We start from the raw sequence: 20,180 nt of genomic DNA, 5'->3' as shown, positions 1-20,180 counted from the left end.
CTTGACCGGACACCAGGCTGGCCCGTCCCGCCGCGCGCGGCTGTCCGCCCCCCCGCTCCCCGAACCGCGGACTACGAGTCCCGGCGGCCGATGCACCGCGGACGTGGCGGTGGTCGAGGGTCTGCCGGCGCGCTGCATGTCGGGACTGGTAGTCCACGTCCGCCCGCTCCGGGGGCGCCTAGAAAGGAAGGGAATCACTTGGGGTTACTTTGTTTCTGCACCCCTCTTCCCTTACATTTTGGGGTCCAAGTTCGTCTCGAGAGTGGCCTGGGAGAGGGATCCCGGGAATGTCCGCTTCCGCGGACCCCGAGCGCGTAGAAGGTCAGTGTACCACAGGTTGTGGGGCGGGTGGAGGCGGCAGCTGCGTCGATTTGGGTTAGAGGCCGGGGTGTGCCCACAACTGCCTCCAGGAGAGACCGGTTTTTTCAGCCCTCCCCTTCCCGAAGGGGAACTCTAAACGGGTAACTAAACTGGTCTTAGGAAGCCCCGGGCGACAAGGCTTTAGGTGTTCTGGGATCTGATTGCTCTTTCTGAACCCGTCCTGGATAGTACCAGCCCTAAGACCCAACCAGCTTTCGTGAGGTTGGAAAAGCGTGGAGTATGAGATGAAACTTCAACCTCTGGCCCGGGTGCCAACTCACGCCTAGTCCGTGGCCAGGTCACTTCCTCTCTCCGAGTCTCCGTTGTCCCCACTAGAATAGTAGAGGCTGTGCACACAGATTTAAACTCAATATGAAATGCCTCCCAACTCTAAAATGGTGTTATTCTCCCCCTCCCCCCCCCAAAGTGTGATAAGGTTACCGGTTCAATTCCGTTAACAATTTTCGAATAGATACTTGATTAGCTGCAGTGTGGATGAAAGACTTATTGGAGAATCTGGGGAATGTTTGGGAGAGGAGGAAGACAAGAGATATCTAGAAACAGAAGAGGGGATCAGTCGTGCTGTAAAACACCAGAGAATTCTTGTGAAACTCCATGACCAGAAAGATTTTGACTCAGAACTTCTAAAATTATTCCCTCCTCTGTTCCAGGATATGGCTTTTATTCAGTTTGGTTCAGTTGCTCGGTCATGTCCGACTCTTCGCGATCCCATGGACTGCAGCACGCGGGGCTTCCCTGTCCATCAGCAACTCCCAGAGCTTGCTCAAACTCATGGCTTTTATTAGCTTTGGGATTTTACTCCTCTCTCAGGTTCATACAACCCACTCCTGTAGTATATTTTATTCTCTAAAGAGCATCCAGAAATAGTCGGATGGTAACATAAATATCTTCATTATGTGTTTTATAGCTGTATTGATAATTCTTGATCAGTTGTAGGAATATAAGTGGAACTAAATCAACCAAGAAATAGATAAAAAAATTTTCTGCTTGTTTTTGTTGGTTTTTTCATTTTTTAAAAGACATGACAATTGATTTCAAGTTTTGTTGTATGTATGAAATAACTCACATGTAAATGGCATGATAAGGGAAGGAGAAAAGACTTTATTTTTGTTTGTTTTTGTTTTAATTTTTACTGGAATATAGTTGATTTACAGTGTTGTGACAGTTTCAGGTGTAGAGCAAAGTGAATCAGTTTTATATGAAGGACTGATGCTGAAGCTGAAACTCCAGTATTTTGGCCACCTGATGTGAAGAACCGACTCATTGGAAAATACCCTGATGCTGGGAAAGATTGAAGGCAGGAGGAGAAGCGGATGACAGAGGATGAGATGGTTGGATGGCGTCACCAACTCGATGGACATGAGTTTGAGTAGGCTTCGAGAGTTGATGATGGACAGGGAAGCCTGGCATGCTGCAGTCCATGAGGTCGCAAAGAGTCGGACACGACTGAGCAACTGAACTGATATATATATCCACCTAAAGATTCTTTTCCCATACAGGTCATCACAGAGTATTGAGTAGAGTTTCCTGTGGTATACAGTAGGTCCCTGTTGGTTATCTGTTCTATATATGGTAGTGTATAGCTTAGTTGCTCAGTCCTGTCCAACTCTTTGGGACCCATGGACTGTAGCCCACCAGGCTCCTCTGTCCCTGGGGATTCTCCAGGCAAGAATACTGGAGTGGGTCTCCATGCCCTCCTCCAGGGGATCTTCCCGACCCAGGTCTCCCACGTTGCAGGCTGATTCTTTACTGTGAGCACCACCACGGAAGCCCAAGAATACTGGGATGGGTAGCCTGTCCTTCCCTTCTCTAGGGAATCTTCCCGAACCAGGAATTGAACCAGGGCCTTCTGCATTGTAAGTGGATTCTTTACCAGCTGAGCTGCCAGGGAAGCATTCTATACACAGTAGTGTGTGTATGTCAATCCTAATATCTCAATTTATCCCTCCTTCATTCCCTTCCCCATTGGTAAGTTTGTTTTCTGTATCTATGACTCTGTTTTGTACCAAATTTTTTAGATTCCACATGTAAGTGATATCATGTGATTCTTGTTTTTCTCTGACTTCACTCAGTATGAGTCTCTAGGTCCATCCATGTTGTGGCAAATAGCCCTGTTTCGTTCTTTATTATGGTGGAGGAATACTGTATTGTATATATGTATCACATCTTCTTTATCCATTCCTCTGTCTGTGAGTGGTTAGGTTACTTCCATATCCTGGTGATGGTAAATAGTGCTGCAATGAACGTTGAGGTGCATGTGTTTCTGAATCATGGGTCTCTCCGGATATGCCCAGGAGTGGGATTGCTGGATCATATGGGAGCTTTATTTTTAGCTTTTTAAGGAACTTCCATCCTGTTCTCCATAGTGGCTGTACCAGATTACATTTCACCAACAATGAAGGAGGATTCCCTTTTCTCCACACCATCTCCAGTGTTTATTGTTTGTAGATTTATTAATGATGTCCATTCTGACTGGTATGAGGTGATACCTCATTGTAGCTTTGATTTACATTTCTCTAATAATTTGTGATGATGTAGTGATGCCTTTTAGCCATCTGATGTTTTCTTTGGAGAAATGTCTGTAGATCTTCTACCCATTTTTTGATTGGAATTTTTGGATTTCTTCATATTGAGCAGCATATCTATTTGTATATTTAGGAGATTAATCCCTTGTTACTTTGTTTGCAAATATTTTCTCAAATTCTAAGGAGCCATTTACTAGAATCAGACAAATGTAGGTTCAGACCATAACCCTAACTATTCCATTTACTATCACTTTAGTCCCAGAGAAATTGTTACTTTTAGCTTGGTTCCTCTGTAAAAGGAGAAATAATACCTATCTGGTATGGCATTTGTGAATATAAAATGAGATAAAATATCTGATATACATAGATGTAGATAATTTTTTCCCTCTATTTTAGAGTTCCTGTTCTTAATTTATGAGATTGGTTATTTTTACTTTGAAGTACACTGTAGTATTACTTTTTTTTGTAGTGTTTCTTTTAAAAATTGGTTTATGACTGATATATTTGAAAGTATTTAAGTATTTTGTTTCTGACTCATGATGTGACTTGAAGTGTCCACACCCAAACTAATGATACCCATATTACTCCACTGGATTAAACATTATCTCTACATTCTGTAACTAGTGTTTATTCTTTACTCTGTTCAATAATGGCTGACAAGATTTCAAACCTGTTAAGAATTATAAGATTTCCATGATGAAATATGTTCTGTAATATATTATCATGTTCTTTAAAATTTCAACAATTATATGAACTTAAACTCTTTTAAACTGTTACCTTTTATTCCAAACAGTTTATAATTCAGTAATTGCTGTCTTCTAGCAGATTAAACAATGGAATGTCTATGGTCAGTCAAGTCAGAGGTTTTTGTTTTTGTTTTTTCTTTTGTGAGTCTCTTGCATTTTGACCCAATGCTTTATTATACAGGTAAATGTAAGCTGAATCCCAAGCGATGTAATTTTTGGAACTAATTATTTTTCTGTAGGGAAAAAGGTATATAATAAAGGGTGAAGTCCCCAACTATCATGCCATTGCTAATTCAGCTCACAGGGTACCTGAAATATGGCTGAAATAGAATTATTCCATTGAGAAAATTAAGTTAATTTCCAACTGAGGCCACCAGAAGTATTCTTTGGGCCCTGGCCACAGAACCTGAAAGTTTGGCTCTCTAATGTCCTGGGACTTTGGAATTGTGATTGTGTCACAGAGGGAAGCTGTTGCTTGTTAGTTGTTTTGTTTTTCTGGCTGTGAATTCTACCTCTGCTTCTTGCTCTCCTAGACCTTGAGGAAGAAAAGGCAAATCTGATACAATATCTTCTGAAAGTGTTGTGAACTGGGAAGGAGAGATTGGAAGGAGGCTTTGAGGTTGAATCTTACCGATTTATTTGAACTGATCTTTTTCAGTTTTATTTTATAACTGTTTTAAGTCTGTTTTCTCATCCTCATTTTGTTTATAAAGATTAACCATTTCCTAAATCAGTGCAATCAAGACTCAGGTTCTCAGAGTGGAGTTATTATTATTGTGACTAAAGGGGACAACAGAGGATGAGATTCTTGGATAGCATCACTGACTCAATGGACATGAGTTTGAGCAAACTCTGGAAGATGGTGAAGCACAGGGAAGCCTGGTGTGTGGCAGTCTGTGGGGTCACAAAGAGTGGGACATGACTTAAACACTGAACAACAACAACAACAAAAATCTGATGTTAGGATACCATGTCATTTTTTAATTTTTTAAATTAAGCTTTGTATTGTTTTGGCCCAAGAAAAATCATGATACCATAACCTAAACTTGTCCGAAAACAGTAACCACAATTTTGCATCTGTTAGCTGAGATGTTTAAATCTACTCTCTTTTAAAGATGGTGAACATTTTGGTTACATGAGCAAATTATGCTAAAGCTTATATTCTTGCCACATTCCTTTTTAAAGTACCCCAAAAGCATTTTTATCATCTTCTGTGTTATAATTTCCTCCAGGACATATATGAATAGTTTATATTTTGTATTCTACATGCTGATTAGTTCAGTCACTCTGTCGTGTCTGACTTTTTGCGACCCCATGGACTGCAGCATGCCAGGCCTCCTTGTCCATCAGCAACTCTCAGAGTTTACTCAGACTCATGTCCGTTGAGTCGGTGATGCCATCAAACCATCTCATCCTCTGTCGTCCCCTTCTCCTGCCTTCAGTCTTTCTCAGCATCAGGGTCTCTTCCAGTGAGTCAGTTCTTTACATCAGGTGGCCAAAGTATTGGAGCTTCAGCTTCAACATCAGTCCTGTCAATGAATATTCAAGGTTGATTTCCAGGATTGGCTGGCTTAATCTCCTTGCTTTCCAAGGGACTCTCAAGAGTCTTTTTCCAACACCACAGTTCAAAAGCATCAATTCTTCGGCGCTGAACTTTCCTTATGGTCCAACGTCTGACATCCATACGTGACTACTGGAAAAACCATATCTTTGACTATATGGACTTTTGCAAAGTAATGTGTCTGCTTTTTAATATGCTGTCTAGGTTTGTCATAACTTTTCTTCCAAGGAGCAAGTGTCTTTTAATTTCATGTCTGCAGTCACCATCTGCAGTGATTTTGGAGCCCAAGAAAATAAAGTCTGTCACTGTTTCCATTGTTTCCTGCTGTACTTAGAAAATTTTGGGTGATACTGACTTTAGGTATTCATTATAGAAATCAGAAACTCTATTTTACTTATCTTTTTGTCTCTAGTGTCAAACATTGTGCCTGGTACCGAATAGGTGCTTAGTAAGTGTTCTTTGAATGAACAGATATACAGCACACCAGTTTGTCTTGAGGATGTAAAAAAATTTAAAATTCTGTCCCCAGGGGGCGCCCAAGTAGCAGTGCTTCCAATTTCAGGACCATAAATGTTTGATTGAAACCTCTGTCTTTCTCTGATTTCTCATGAAACGCTACAATTTACTCTCAGTGAGTAAATGGTATAGTTGTAAAAATCTGATGAGCATTCTGAAGTTTTCAAACTCCTGATTACAAATCCCCAAAGGGAACTATAATTCATTAAAGAAACTGGGAAGATCCACTGGACGAAAGTAAAGTTTAAATCATCTCTAAAAAGACAGTCCATAGAATCCTCAACTCTCCCAGAGCACTGTCATCTCATTCAAGGTTACAGTAATGTGGAGTTTTTGTTGTCCTTTAGAATTTGGAGGAGGGAGAGTATGTTCAGATTATTTACTGTTCTTACTTTTGAAAACTTTATTTTTTTTTCTTTCCGTTTTAAGTTACAATTGTAATACATAGTTGTTGATGACTCTAACCCTGAGGTCACCAGTATTAAATGTCTGGTATTAACTCTTTCTCAGTATTTTTACAAATAAAAGTGCATATGTATACCTTTTTTACCTCCAAGTGGGATTATTCTATTTTTTATGAAATGTATCATGGCTCCCCTCTTAGGTCTCTACGCATAGACTTAACTCATTTTTATCACTAGCTACAGAACAGTTCATAATATGGATGTTACCGTATCATAGTTGTACCATTCCCCCCCCCCCCCCATTGCTAGATATTTAGCATACTTTTCAGGAATTATTTTGCTGTTGCAAACAATGCTTCAGTAAACGTCCTTGTAAATATAATATTGCATATGGATGCTTTTATTTTTGCAAGCAAGATCCCTAAAAGTAGGAGTGCTAAGTCAGAAGATAAATGCATTTTTAATTTTAATTGATAATAGTTTGATTATTTTTCAAAAACATTATACTTAATTACATTTCTACAGTGGTGTATTTTTTTTTTTTTTTTTTTTTACTAGCACTGGATAGTTATCAGTCATTTTAATTTTTGCACATTTGTTAATCTCCTTCTCAGAGTTTTCCTGAATAACTCATTTTTCCCAAAGTCCATTAAGGTGAAAGGCATAATTAGACTTAAAAAAAATTTCCCTGTACTTGTCATTTATTCAGAAAACAGTCTTTGAGAGCTGGGCACTATGATAGTTGCTAAGGTGAATAAGGCATGGACCCTGCTGTCAAAAGTTTACAATGAGCTGGGAGATACGGAAGTTAAACAGTGACTACTACAGGAAAAGAGTAGTAAATCCTATGATGGAAATAAACCAAGTAGACCGTTTAGATAAGGGACATTTAAATTACAGCTCATTTGGTCAGGGAAAGCTTCCTGGGGGGCAGTGAATATGTATGAGCTGACTTTTGAAGGACAGTAGGAAAGAAACAGCCAGATGTGTTGTAGTGAAGAACACTTAAAGCAGAGTTACCCTTGCACAGAGGAATTGGAACTTTCAATTCTGAGAAAAGCCTAAGGGAAGAGAGTAAACTGATGCAAGAGAGACTGACCCAGGAAACGCTTACTAAACACAAACTATTTGCTCTGTGTTGGGAGATACTAACCTCTGCTGCTCTTAATTTAGAGTGAAGATAGACACGTACTTAATATAATTTCATGAGAAAAGATGTGAAAGATTTTTGCAAATATTAAAGCTTAACAAATTGTTTTAAAATTGTTTATTGGGAGTTCCCTGATGACCTAGTGGTTAGGATTCTGAACTTTTCACTTCTGTAGCCCGGGTTCAGCCTCTGGCCAAGGAACTGGGATCCCTCAAGCCATGCAGTGTGGCCAGAAACAAACGAAAAACTATTTAAGTTTTGCCTCCCAAACTAGATTGTAACGTCTTCAAGGATAGGGACCCTGTCTTTTGCTGTTGCTCATTCTACAGCATGGTGTGTGAAAAGCCTACTTATTCTTCAGTTCTTAGCGTAATACGAAGATTCCCAAACATTCACAGTTCATAGAGTCCTTCGTGTCTCCTTACTTTTTTTCACACACACCTTAGTTCAAAATAAATATACTCATTAAGTAATTATATTTATTTATTAATTATATGTATCCAGTAATTAGAGCCAAACAATGCTGAAGTATTTTCTAACAATCTAGTAGCTGTTTAAAGAAGAAGTACCTATAAACTAAAAGAAAAAGTAGCAGCTTTATTTCATTCTCATGTAACCCAGTCGCTTACTAATGGGATGTAAATGCCTGTTAGGTACTGCCCAGTTTCTCATACCTTGGAATCAGATTGGCCACTTCCATCCTCATTTCCTTTTCCACTTTAATTTTCATGTGGTACTTATTTTTATTACAGCGACTGCCCACCAGAAAGTCAGCATCACAAAGATGTGTCTTCAAAAAGAGTGTGCATAATCTAAGTTGAAATTGTGAGCTACCCTGAGCTAATAGTTCACATGATATCTAATAGATGTTCAGTATTGCTCTATTTCCCTTAAAAATGTAAATCCAGGGCACTCTTGTGAATTCGCTACAGTGCTCCAGGGCACTTTGGCATACAGTTTGGGAAGCATGAGCTAAAAATGACTTCCTCAGTGAAACTGGCCCTCACATTTTTAGACTAGGTCAGATTTCTCAATTATGTGCTCTTATCAGTTGTAATTCTTTTGTCCTTTATGATAGTTACCAGTTTCTAATTGTGTTGTCCTTTATAACATTTATCAGTTTGCAGACCACCTTTCATTTTATGACTATTAGATTGTCTCCTCCTTTAGAACATAAGCTCTATAAGGGTGAGAGCCTTAAGATTTCTAAATTTACTCTCATATCTTTAGCGTATAGTACAATGTCTGGCATAAATTGATGCTCAATAAACATCTGTTAAGTAGATTTTGAAGCCATTCATAAAAGATTTCTGCCATTTTATGAGTTATTTAAATTTTTGACTCTTTGGTTTTCTCCTCTGGACATTTGTGATACTAGTCTACTCTATAGGGTGATTATGAGGGTTAACCAAGAGATTCCATGTAGTAAAATGTCTGGCACCGTGCCTACTTTGTGTAGTCACTTCTCATAACATGGGTATCTCTCTCCTTTCCTATTCTGTGCTTGCCTATCCATAGTCATTGAAGGAAATGTCTTGAGCAATGTAAGTAGTTACACTCTGGTTGGCATTCTTAGTTGTTAGACTGAAGAAAAATGAATTTGAAAGGACATGAACAAATGTCAAACTGTCATAGGCAGTATGTAGAGTTTAGACTCGAGAGTTAGACTGTCTAGGTATGAATCTTTATCATAACACATGTCATGTGTGAGATCTTAGCAAAGGTTTAGTTTCCGTGCCTCAATTTCCTCATCTGTAAAATGGGAAGAATAATAATATATACTGTCTACCTCAGAATGGTGTTGTGAGGAGTATATGAGCTAATGTATATAAAGTACCTAGAGCAGTGCCTGGTACATGGTAAGTCGTTTGTAAATATGTTTATTATTATCATCATCATTTTACTTTTCCTGTGTTAATTTTACCTGCTCTTCTGCCCCCCCTACTACCTCAACCTTCTTTTGAGTTGCTTAAGATTTTTTCCCTCGTGATTTATTCCTTCCTACTTTGGAAGCTATACAATCTCTTTTTAGTAGAGATTTTAAGCACACTAGAAATTTTAAGCACACATATTATGTAACTTAAGTCTAATACTAATATTTTTACTCTTCTCTAAATGATGTACCTTAGGACACTTGACTCTATTTTCTATCTTATTCTGTTTTCTTTTTCTTTTTAGGATTTTAATTCTATGTTGACTTTTTTTTTTAATCCCTACAAATGACCTGTTAATGTTTATAACAAATTTTTGTTTAGAATAATATGCATAATTATAATAATAATAAATCATTATAATAATAAAAAATACATATCACTTTATTAATCATTTATTTTTGCACCTCAGATCTTCTCTCAGATCATTTTATTTCTTGAAGTATATCCTTTAGAAGTTTCTTTAATCAGTATAGGCTTGTGGTTAGGAAATTTTGCTGTTTTCTCTGCATGGTAGTTTCTTTTTTCCTAGGTCAGGCACCACGGGTATCGTGGTTCAGAGGTCCTGACTTTATGTGGAGCTCATTGATCTGACCTCCAATCCTACTTAGGCCTCAGTCTTTGTGTCTTCTCCCTTCTTTGTGGCCTGTTAAATCCTAGGCTTCAGCCACTTGTGATTTGGGGATGGGGGCATCTCCAGGGCAGCCACAAATCCAGCACTCTCTCATTCATCTGGTCTTGTGGTTTCTTGATTTGTATGCAGTTGAATTAGTCTTTTAATTTTTGGCCAGCTCAGTCATGCTTCAAAAGGTAATAATAATAAAATTATATATTAATTACTACATGAGTGTGCTGTGCTCAGAGGGATTTTGAATGAATATTCCAGCCCCATCAAAATTAGACACCTCTACCTAAGTCGGCCCTAGCTCAGAATACCTCTTTAGTTCTGGTTCTTCCCCATATCGTTACTCCCACTGAAATCTACTTCATTTACATCCTTGTGTTTTTAGTAACGGTAGTCAATTAAACACCACATTCTAGTTAAGATGCTAATAGAAGACTGCAATCTGAAAGCTCTCCGAAAGTCACATAGGAGTACAGTATTTTTTTTTTTTTTTTTTTTTTAGGTTTTATATTTTTAACGGTGTCAATTGAAATTCAGAGCATTTCAGAGAAAACTCTCTTGTAGTGAGACTTTTGGACCAGATAAGAGAGAAAGGGTAGAAGCAGGGGTTGTTGTTCAGTCTTTAGGTCATGTCCTACTCTTTGCAACCCTATGGACTGCAGCACACCAGTCTTCCCTGTCCTTCACTATCTCCCTGAGTTTGCTCAAACTCACGTCCATTGAGTCAGTGATGTCATCCAGCCATCTCATCCTCTGTTACCCGCTTCTTCTCTTGCCCTCAGTCTTTCCCAGCATCAGGGTCTTTTCCAATGAGTTGGCACTTCACATCAGGTGGCCAGAGTATTAGAGCTTCAGATTTGGCATCAGTCCTTCCAATGAATATTCAGGGTCGATTTCCTTTAAGATTTAATGGTTTGATCTTCTTGAAGTCCAACGGACTCTCAGGAATCTTCTCCAACACCACAGTTTGAAAGCATCATTTCTTCAGTGTTCAGCCTTCCTTATGGTCCAGCTCCTACATCCTTACATGACTACTGGAAAAACCATAGCAGAGGGCCGGGGATAACTGTCTTATTCTTTGTGTCATGTTAACTAGATCACACTGACTCTTCTTAGTTTTAAAGGTAGTACTTTTAGCCCAGTTACCATATGAAAATGTATTTACTCTTAACATTTCAGTTAAATTAAGAACATATTTACAGACTAAACATGTGATAAGAGCATTTAGAATTTAATAGAGAACAGGTGTTACTGGACATAGTGTTTGCTGACAGTTTTCTGCTGCTTGTTGAACTTTGGTAAAGGAAGAAGCCCCAGTTACTATGTTCCATTCTCAGAAACTTTGAGGGACTGGGTCCCAAAAAAACACAGGGTTCCATGCTTGGTTTCCATCAGCCATCTCCAGAAGACCAGTAAGTCGTTTCTGTTCATCATTAGGGTATACTCTATACCAACAAGCAATTAAATATGCTCACTTTGGGACTTCACAAAAAGACGCCTTCCTTGCTCACCTTTTGTTTGGAACTTCCATGATGTATTAGTCATTGGTGCTTGAAACTGGAAAGTTCTGTGTATTTAATTTGGCCTATAGGACTTACCGTTGTAATTAAGTATAGTTTAGCTAGATACTGATAATAACATGAATTTGTTCCTCTTGGTGTCTACTGGTAGTAAAGAGACAGCCCAGATATTTTATTATGTAATTGGGAATTGACTTGATGGCTAAGTTAGTTTTTTATTTTTAAAATAATTTTCATATATTTATTTTTGGCGATGCTGGGTCTTCATAGCTTTTCATGTACTTTATCTAGTTGTGGTGAGTGGGGGCTACTCTTCGTCGTGGAGCACAGGCTCTAGGCGTGGGTTTCAGTAGCTGCCCCTCCTGGGCTCTGCAGCAAGGCTCAGTAGTTGTGGAGAACAGGCTCAGTTGCTCCATAGCATGTGAAGTCTTCCTGGACCAGGGATCCAACACATGTCCCCTGCATTGGTAGGCAGGTTCTTATCTACTGTGTTACTAGGGAAGTCCTAATTTATTTAGATTTTTTAATTGGAAATTTTTATTTGCTACTTATTGAATGATTTTTGGATGAGGTAAGTGGAAATGGTGTCAAGAGTGGCAAAAGGCAAGAATGAAGCAAGGATGGTGAGAGTCTGGCTGAGTGGTGGATCAGATATGCCTGACTCTGTGTGTGGATAAAGTTCCTGATCTCATCTACCTGCTAGGATAAACAAAATGGTAAAGTGCATCAACTTGAAGTCTCCGTTTAAATTTCCACTAGCAGATTCTGACATGCCAAGGCCACAGTAGCTTGACGGCAAGATTGTCTCCTTATCTGTCACCTGGGAATTACCTCAGAGGTTCACTGTGGAATAATAGTCTCTGAAAGTCACGAGACCTAGGTTCAAGTGCCAGTTTCCGCTAATTAGCAAGTCAGCTTATCTCAGTTTCCCCTTTTATAAAATGAGGGGTTTGAAAGTAGATGATCTGGACAGCCCTAAAACAGATCTGTATACTGAGACTTCAATGTTAATAATCCTGTAATCCTATGTAGTCACATTCAGGAGGTATATTATGCAGTCACTATGAATAGGTATATATTCTTTGCCATTGTATGCTATATGAATGGGAGCACCAAGGAATTGTACATAATAAATTCCCACTGAATTTCATATTTACATAGAACTTCAGAGTGGTAACAAAATATGTGTAAAGGAGGGAAAAGGAATAACTTTTTGAAATGGAACAATTGTGTATGTATGAATTTTTTTTAATTAAAAATATTTAAGAAATGGGATGTTGAGCCAACTTTCTTACAATATAGCATAGTATTAGAAAGAATGTAGACTTTGGAATCAGATGTTGGCTGAAATCTCAGTCTGCCACTTATTGTTAACTTTTCTGATTCTGTGTCTTCATTTGTAAAGTGCTGATAATAATAATGCCAGCTTCACTGGGTTGTTATAAAGGTGAAATACCATAATGCTTCTACCATGTTCAGCACAGTACATGGCCCTCAGTAAAATGTATAAAGAGTAACATTATTTTAGAAAAGGTCTATGGTTAAGAGATCAAAGAGTAGTTAGATTAAAGTAGTTTGAGGAAGCATTATATTCCCATTGTTTACTATGGCATAAGGAAATGATTGCCCACACTAGTCAGTTTACAGGTTTTTAAAAACTCAAGGTGGTATTTTAGAGTCTACCAAATATGAAAGGTCTTTCTACTTAGAGAAAATATTTGGAGTTAGCTTAGAATTAAAAATCCTAGAATGGGCAACGATTTAAGGAGAAGTTTATAGTATAAATGCTCTTTATATTCAAAATAGGTTACTTGATGCTAAATGGAGCAAATGACCTAGTGACTGGGTAAGTGTCATAAGCTAAGCCTGTATATATACCTTAACCGTCCTCTTATTAACCATGCGAGTGCTTTTACTTTTAGTTACTTTTTAAATATACAAATAGTACACATACATTATAGAAAAATTAGAAAATACAGATGAGTAAAACAGCAGTGTAAAAATCACTAGTAATCTTACCATCCAGAAAAGACCACCATTAATCAATATTTGGGGACATATATTTCCAGAGATTTTTTTTTTTTTTAAGTAGGCTCATACTCTGAAAACCTGCTTTTTACTTATAATATCACAAGCATATTATCATGTTAATAAATGTACTTTTACCATATAATTTATATGATGATATAATACTCTGTAGATTACATACATTATTTAATTAATTGGTTCTTTGTTTTAGAAATTTTGTTTCAAATTTTTCAGAAGTCATATTCTGTGGTTTTAAAAAAATAACTTGGAAATATAATTTACATACCACACAGGTCATCCACTTAAAGTGTGCAGTTCAAAGATTTTGATGTTATTATGTTACTGATTTTTTTTTAAATTGTGATAAAATAAATCAAGGGCTTCCCTACTGGCTCAGATAGTAAAGAATCTGCCTGCAATGCAGAGGGTTCAGTCTCTGGGTTGGGAAGATTCCCCTGGAGGAGGGCATGGCAACCCACTCCAGTATTCATGCCTGGAGAATCCCCATGGACGGTGGAGCCTGGCCGGGCTATAGTCTATGGGTTCGCAAAGAGGCAGACACAACTGAGCGAATAAGCACACACACAAAATATACCATGAAATTTGCTATTTCAACCACTTTAAGTGTGTAATTCAGTGGCATAAATTGCATTTATAATGTTGTGCACCCATCGCCACGATTTCTAAAACTTTATCTTCACACCAAACAAAGACTCTACCTTTAGGCAATAATTTCCCATTCGTCCCTTCCCCCAGCCGCTAGTAACTTCTGGTCTACTTTTTACCTCTGAATTTGCCTGTTTTCGGTACATCGTATGAGTAGAATCATACAGTATTTGTCCCCCCACCTTTTTTTTTTTTTAACAGCTTATTTCACTTAGTATAATGTTTTTAAGTTTCATCCATTCCTTTTTATGGCTGTATGATGGTTCACTGTATGTGTATATTACATATTGTTTATCCATTCATCTGTCGTTGGATGAGCGCTTTCCACTATTGTGAGTCGTGCTGCAATGAACACAGGCATATAAGCATCTGTTTCAGTCGTTTGGTTATATAGCTAGGAGTGGAGTTGTTGGATCATATAATTCTGTTTAACTTGTTGAGGAACTGCCAAACTATTTTCCACAGCAGCTGTGCCATTTTACCTTCCTACCAATGATGGGTGGTTTCTTTATCTTCACCAACACTTACCATTTTATGTTTGTTTGATTGATTATCACCACTCTAGTAGGTGTACAGTGGTATCTTATTGTGGTTTTGACTTGCATTTCCCTAATGACTTAATGCTGTGAGCATCTTTCATGTCTCACATGGCCTTTTTCTTTTTTTTTTTTAAATAGCCATCTGAAATGAACTTCTGCAGTGGCCACATAGGGAGAGGAAATTCTAATATATGTGAATAAATTGCTTGGGTCAAGGCATAAGAAAAATAAATAAATAGCCATCCTAATGGGTGTGAACTGGTATCTCATTATGGTTTTGATTTGTATTTCCCTGATGACTGATGATGTTGAGCAACTTTCCCATACTTATTGGACATTTCTGTATCTTCTTTGGAGAAATGTCTATTTGGATCATTTGTCCTTTTTCTTCCCTGCAGAATAATTGCATTTTAAAAACTCTCTTTTGTAACTCTTAAAGCTGAGTTGTTTTTATTACTAAATTGTAGAGTTTTTAAAATATATTTTTGGTATAAGTCCCTTATCCAGATATATTATCTGTAAATGTTTTTTTCTATCCTGTGGGTCATATTTTCATTTTCTTCGTAGTGCCCTTGAAAGCACAGAAATTTTAATTTTGATGAAGTCTGATATCTTGCACTTTAGAACATACAGTATGCTTTCTATTGCCTGTGATGCAGAGATTAAAAGATTGATAGTGAGGCCAAAACTGTAAAAGAGGTATAATTGGGAATGTCTGTATTGTGCCTGAGACTGAGAGTTGAAGGTGGAAGAGAGAGAGGATAATGTAGGTGGAAAGGAAGAGTGGGAGTAATAGATTTGTGTTACTTCCTTGACTGATTTCAGGGCATAATTGGGTCTAAGCTCAGTTGGTAAAGAATCTGCCTGCAATGCAGGAGACCCCTGCATTCAGATACTGGGTTGGGAAGATCTGCTGGAGAAGGGGATAGGCTGCCCACTCCAGTATTGTTGGGCTTCCCTTGTGGCTCAGCTGGTAAAGAATCTGCCTGCATTGTGGGAGATCTGGGTTGGGAAGATCCCCTGGAGAAGGGAAAGGCAGGCTACGGTTCATGGGGTCATAAGAGTCAGACACGACTTAGTGACTAAAACACCACCCACTCCAGTATTTTGGCCTGAGAATTCCATGGACTGTATAGTCCATGGGGTCTGAAAGAGTCGGACACAGCTGAGCAGCTTTCACCAAGTCAGACTAGAGAGGTGGGAGAGGTTGTCCATTTTGCAAAATTTTTTCCACCATTCTTCCTGTTGTGTAGTTATGGCAGGGAAGAAAGTTTTCCATAAAAATTACCCATAAACTTATCACTTATTAGGACATTTCCTTTGTGTGAAAAAGTCAGATTCTCATCAAGAAACAAGAATTCCTTATATTCTGGTCTACATTATATATATAAATGGGTCTGTAGTCAATGTTAAATCCCAGGCCGGGCTAGAATTTGATAGCTATACCATCAAAAATGTGTATTCGTAGACTGACTTTAATTTTCAATTAAGAAAAGTGTAATCATGAAGGTAAATTTTATACCAAAGTTTTTTTCAAAGCATGTACTACTTTTTAAAGCTAAATATTGATTTTCTTCACACCTCTATTAGCACAGGTTGATGAACTAAAAATGAAGATGATTCTTTGTTGTCTAAGGTAGATTAATTTTCTTTCTTAAAAAAAAAAAACCAGTTGAGAGAGGTTGGCACAGTAAAGTTCTGAAGGTACTCCAAGGGGTCATTCTGGAGACTAGAAATAGTGTGGTTACATTGTCTGCCATGGCAGTGTCATTTCCAGAACATCCTGCTTATAATTTTGAACTCAAGTGCCTAGTGTAAGGCTTCACTGAAGTATGTTTCCTTTTAAAATTCTACTGCTGTGCCTTTTGGATCCTCTCAACTCAGTGTGTCTCTAAATTTCCATCTGTTTCTAGGCTGTAAAACTGGACTGTTTTCTGTCTCCTTCTGTAACTCTTGACTTCATGCCCATGCAGTGTGTTTTTGTGTTGCTATATTATACTTTTGTTTCTCCTTTGTTTGAGGAATGGATCACTTTCCAGGGAAATTTTTATCCAAACATTTGAATTGATTTTTGTTGCTATTCTCAACAGTGATTTAGTTTTAAATTCTAAATAAGTTTGTGATTGTGCAGGTACTATTTTTCTTTTTTTCGTAAAATTGGATAACTTTTTATGTAGAGAGATTTATTCCTAATGTTAGGCTATTTATTTTGCTGTTCTCTTAGGATCTGGTATTAATAAAACACTTAAATCACCAGTCTTACTTTGTGATATTTGCCATTTAGAGATGTGTAGATAGAATATAACCTTTTTTAAATTAAAAAATTTTTAAGTTTATATGTATACATGTACTTTGAGATTCAAACAATTTGAAAGTACATAAAGTAAAAAATGAAAGTTCTCTAATCTTAGCTTATTCTCCTAATGTAATCACCTTTCAGCATTTTTATGTGTGGCTTTCTGGTCCTTTTCTGATAAATTTATACACAGATAAAAATGCATGCACAAATATTGCCTTTTGTTCTGTGCCATGCATTTCTTTGCTTAACAGTGTATCTTGGATAGCTTTCCATATCAGCACATGTAGATAGCTCTACTCCATTCTTAATATATACAATAATCTATTAACTATTCATGTATTTGTGGGCATTTAGATTTTCTGTTTACAAATGATGCTAATATAAACTGTCATGTACATGTGTTTTATGCACACATACAACTATTTCAGTAGCACAACTCCTAGAAATGGTGTTACTGAGCCAAAGGGTGTACAAACTTAAATTTTGTTAGACTCTACTGAATTGCCCTCTAAAAATGCTTAGGCAATTTACACTCCCACAAACTATCAAGATGTTGGGTTCTCCCCCACTCCCAGTCCTTGCCATTGCCAGATACATCTGGCAATGTGTGAAAAATGAAATTACATTGCTTTAATTTGCAATTTCATGATTACCAGTAAGGTTGAGCATCTGTTCTCTCCTTTTCTCTGAATTGTTTGTTCTTATCCTTTGCCCATTTTTGTATTGAGCATTTTTCTTTGTTAGTAGGACGTCTTTGTATACAGTGTATATTACCCTGTCACCTTTGTATGGTGAAAATATTTTCTCCCAGTCTGTTGCTTTTCATTTGGTTATATCTATGTTATCTACTTTGTTTAGAAGTTTTTATTATTTATATGGTCAAACATGCTGTTGATTCTTATTTTATAGTGTCTTTCTCTCAATCTTATTTCCCCCTGGTACTATCCTGTGATTGGGTTTTGTTGTTGTTGTTGTTTTGTTTTGTTTTGCTTGTATTGTGTTGTTTTAGAACTTTAATTTACCTGAAATTTAGTTTTGCATATGATGTGCAAGAATCTAATTTTTTTTTCAGATGGTAACCAGTGCATAATATCATTTATTAAATAGTTCATCTTTTCTCTGTTGATTTTTAGATGATAACTATCATTTATTGAATTCCCATTTATACTTGGGTCTGTTTTTGGACTCTGTTGAGTTGCATTGTTATGTTTGTCTATTTTTATACCAGTATCATACTGTTTTATTTATTTATTTTAAATTCATGTCCATTTAAAATTTAAAAAAATTTTTTCATACCTGTTTTAATTACTATAGCTTTATAATATTTTGTGTCACCTGGTAGGACAAGTTCATATTTGTGTTTGTTAATATTATTTTTGAGTTTGGTCATTCTCTCACATTTACCCCTTCTGATAAACTTGACAATCAACTCATCAAGTTTCATTAAAAAATAAATAATCCCAGTTAAATTTTGATTGAGGTTGCTATCAATTTATAGATTAATTTGTGGAAAATTTATGTATTTACTGTATTGAATATTTCTATCCATAATCTATCTATGCCTTCTTTTTATGATACTGATTTTAAGTGTTTCTAGTTTCTCCATATAATTCTTACATATTAGTATCCCTAAATATAAGTTTTTAGTACTGTTTAGTACTGTGTAGGATTTTTTACCTAAAACTGAGGAACAGTTGACTTGAATAGGATCTTTTAAAATGTATGTTTTCTAATTAGCCATCACTAGTTGATTGGAAGGCTATTGACCTGTTTGTTTATAAGAAGAAAGTAAGATAAACACATTGTTGTAGGTTCTCATAAGTTTTTTAGTGTACTTAAATACATCTGTGATGCCAGTTTTTGGAGCCTCTGTGTTTGAGGATATTTGCATAGTGAACTGGATTCATGTATTATATTTTTCTTATTCTGTAGTTACTCTTTGACTTTGCACCTTTATTGATATGTAATTTGTAGTTTAGCCACTGGTTATCTTGGACTTTGCTCCGAGAATAGCCTATACAAGTTACTATAACTCTTCCCTGATCTGAGCGCTCTCATGGTAGATCTTGAATCTAGTAGTGTAGACCACATTTTTAGGAGTGTGTTCTTCAGGAGATGCTTCTGATTTTAACAGCTAACAATGATGTTTGGCTGTGGCTGATTGTGTAGTACAGTATAGATATGATTTCTGGTAGTATAGATATTATTTCTATTTTAGAAATGAAGAAAGTGAGATCTAAGAAAGGTTAAATTTCCTGAATTCTAGGCTCTCAGACCACCTGCAGCAATGTTAGTGTTGTGCTGATATGAGTGTGTTGTTTATAGACTCTGCAGTGACTGTTAAGAATTGATCATTTAATTAATAAGATGAATGTTTAAGGTTAATAAGACCTCTCTGCCTATCCATTAATGTTGGAAATTTTTGAAATATTACCCCTGATCTCCTAGAACCCCTGGAGGTTTCTGGGCCTCATCGTCCTTCATCTTTGACTGTTTTCTATCCCTTCCTGATACAGGGACTGTGGATTAATTCCCAATGGCTGAAATGACTTAAAAGAAATAAAAATACTGGAAATAACCAACTAGAATGAAATTGAAATGTAAAAATTCCAATTCACAGTTGCTATAGTGGCCATTTGGTATGTAAATCAGATGCCAGAGTCCTCAGTGTTCTGAGAAGCCTCCTGCAAAATGTTGGAGGAATATTGAGGCCTACACAAATGAGAGAACAGTCTGTTTCATGGCTTCTAAATCAACCATTCTTTAAGTTTTATTTATTGTTGTTAGATTGGTGCAAAAGTAATTGTGATTTTTGCATTTTTGAAGTTTGCTATATGATATTGAAATACATTCTTAAATAAATGTGGTTATGTTATACATCATTTACATCAGTTCCCTGGTGGCTCAGATGGTAAAGCATCTGCCTACAGTGCAGGAGACCCAGTTTGATCCCAGAGTTGGGAAGATCCTCTGGAGAAGGAAAGGCAACCCACTCCAGTACTCTTGCCTGGAAAATCCCATGGACAGAGGAGCCTGGTAGGCTATAGTCTATGAGGTCGCAAAGAGTCGGACAGGAGTGAGTGACTTCACTTTCTCTTTTCACTTTCATACATCATTTTGATGCATATTTCTTCACATATTTCTTTGCTAATGACTTGTTACTTATTTTGTATTTATTTTAGACTAGGGAAATGATGTTAAACAAAAAGCAAATTTGAATGATTTTCTTATTTGCACTCAAAATGGGTCATAAAGCAGTGGAGACAATTCACAACATCAACAACGTATT

The 20,180-nt window shown here is 37.1% G+C and overlaps 1 protein-coding gene and 1 long non-coding RNA gene across 2 annotated transcripts in view; both read left to right on the top strand.

Moving 5' to 3' along the window:
• CMPK1 (cytidine/uridine monophosphate kinase 1) overlaps positions 1-20,180 on the top strand; it is a 34,246-nt gene that overhangs the window by 338 nt on the left and 13,728 nt on the right. The gene's annotated exons all lie outside the window — the stretch shown is intronic.
• On the top strand, positions 149-3,676 carry LOC136152180 (uncharacterized). Its single transcript, XR_010660190.1, has 2 exons — positions 149-321; positions 1,547-3,676. It is a non-coding gene; the product is annotated as an uncharacterized lncRNA (long non-coding RNA).

The sequence above is a fragment of the Muntiacus reevesi genome, chromosome 1 (genome assembly GCF_963930625.1).
Source record: "Muntiacus reevesi chromosome 1, mMunRee1.1, whole genome shotgun sequence".
NCBI lineage: Eukaryota > Metazoa > Chordata > Mammalia > Artiodactyla > Cervidae > Muntiacus > Muntiacus reevesi.
This window is presented reverse-complemented; position numbering and strand designations above follow the sequence as displayed.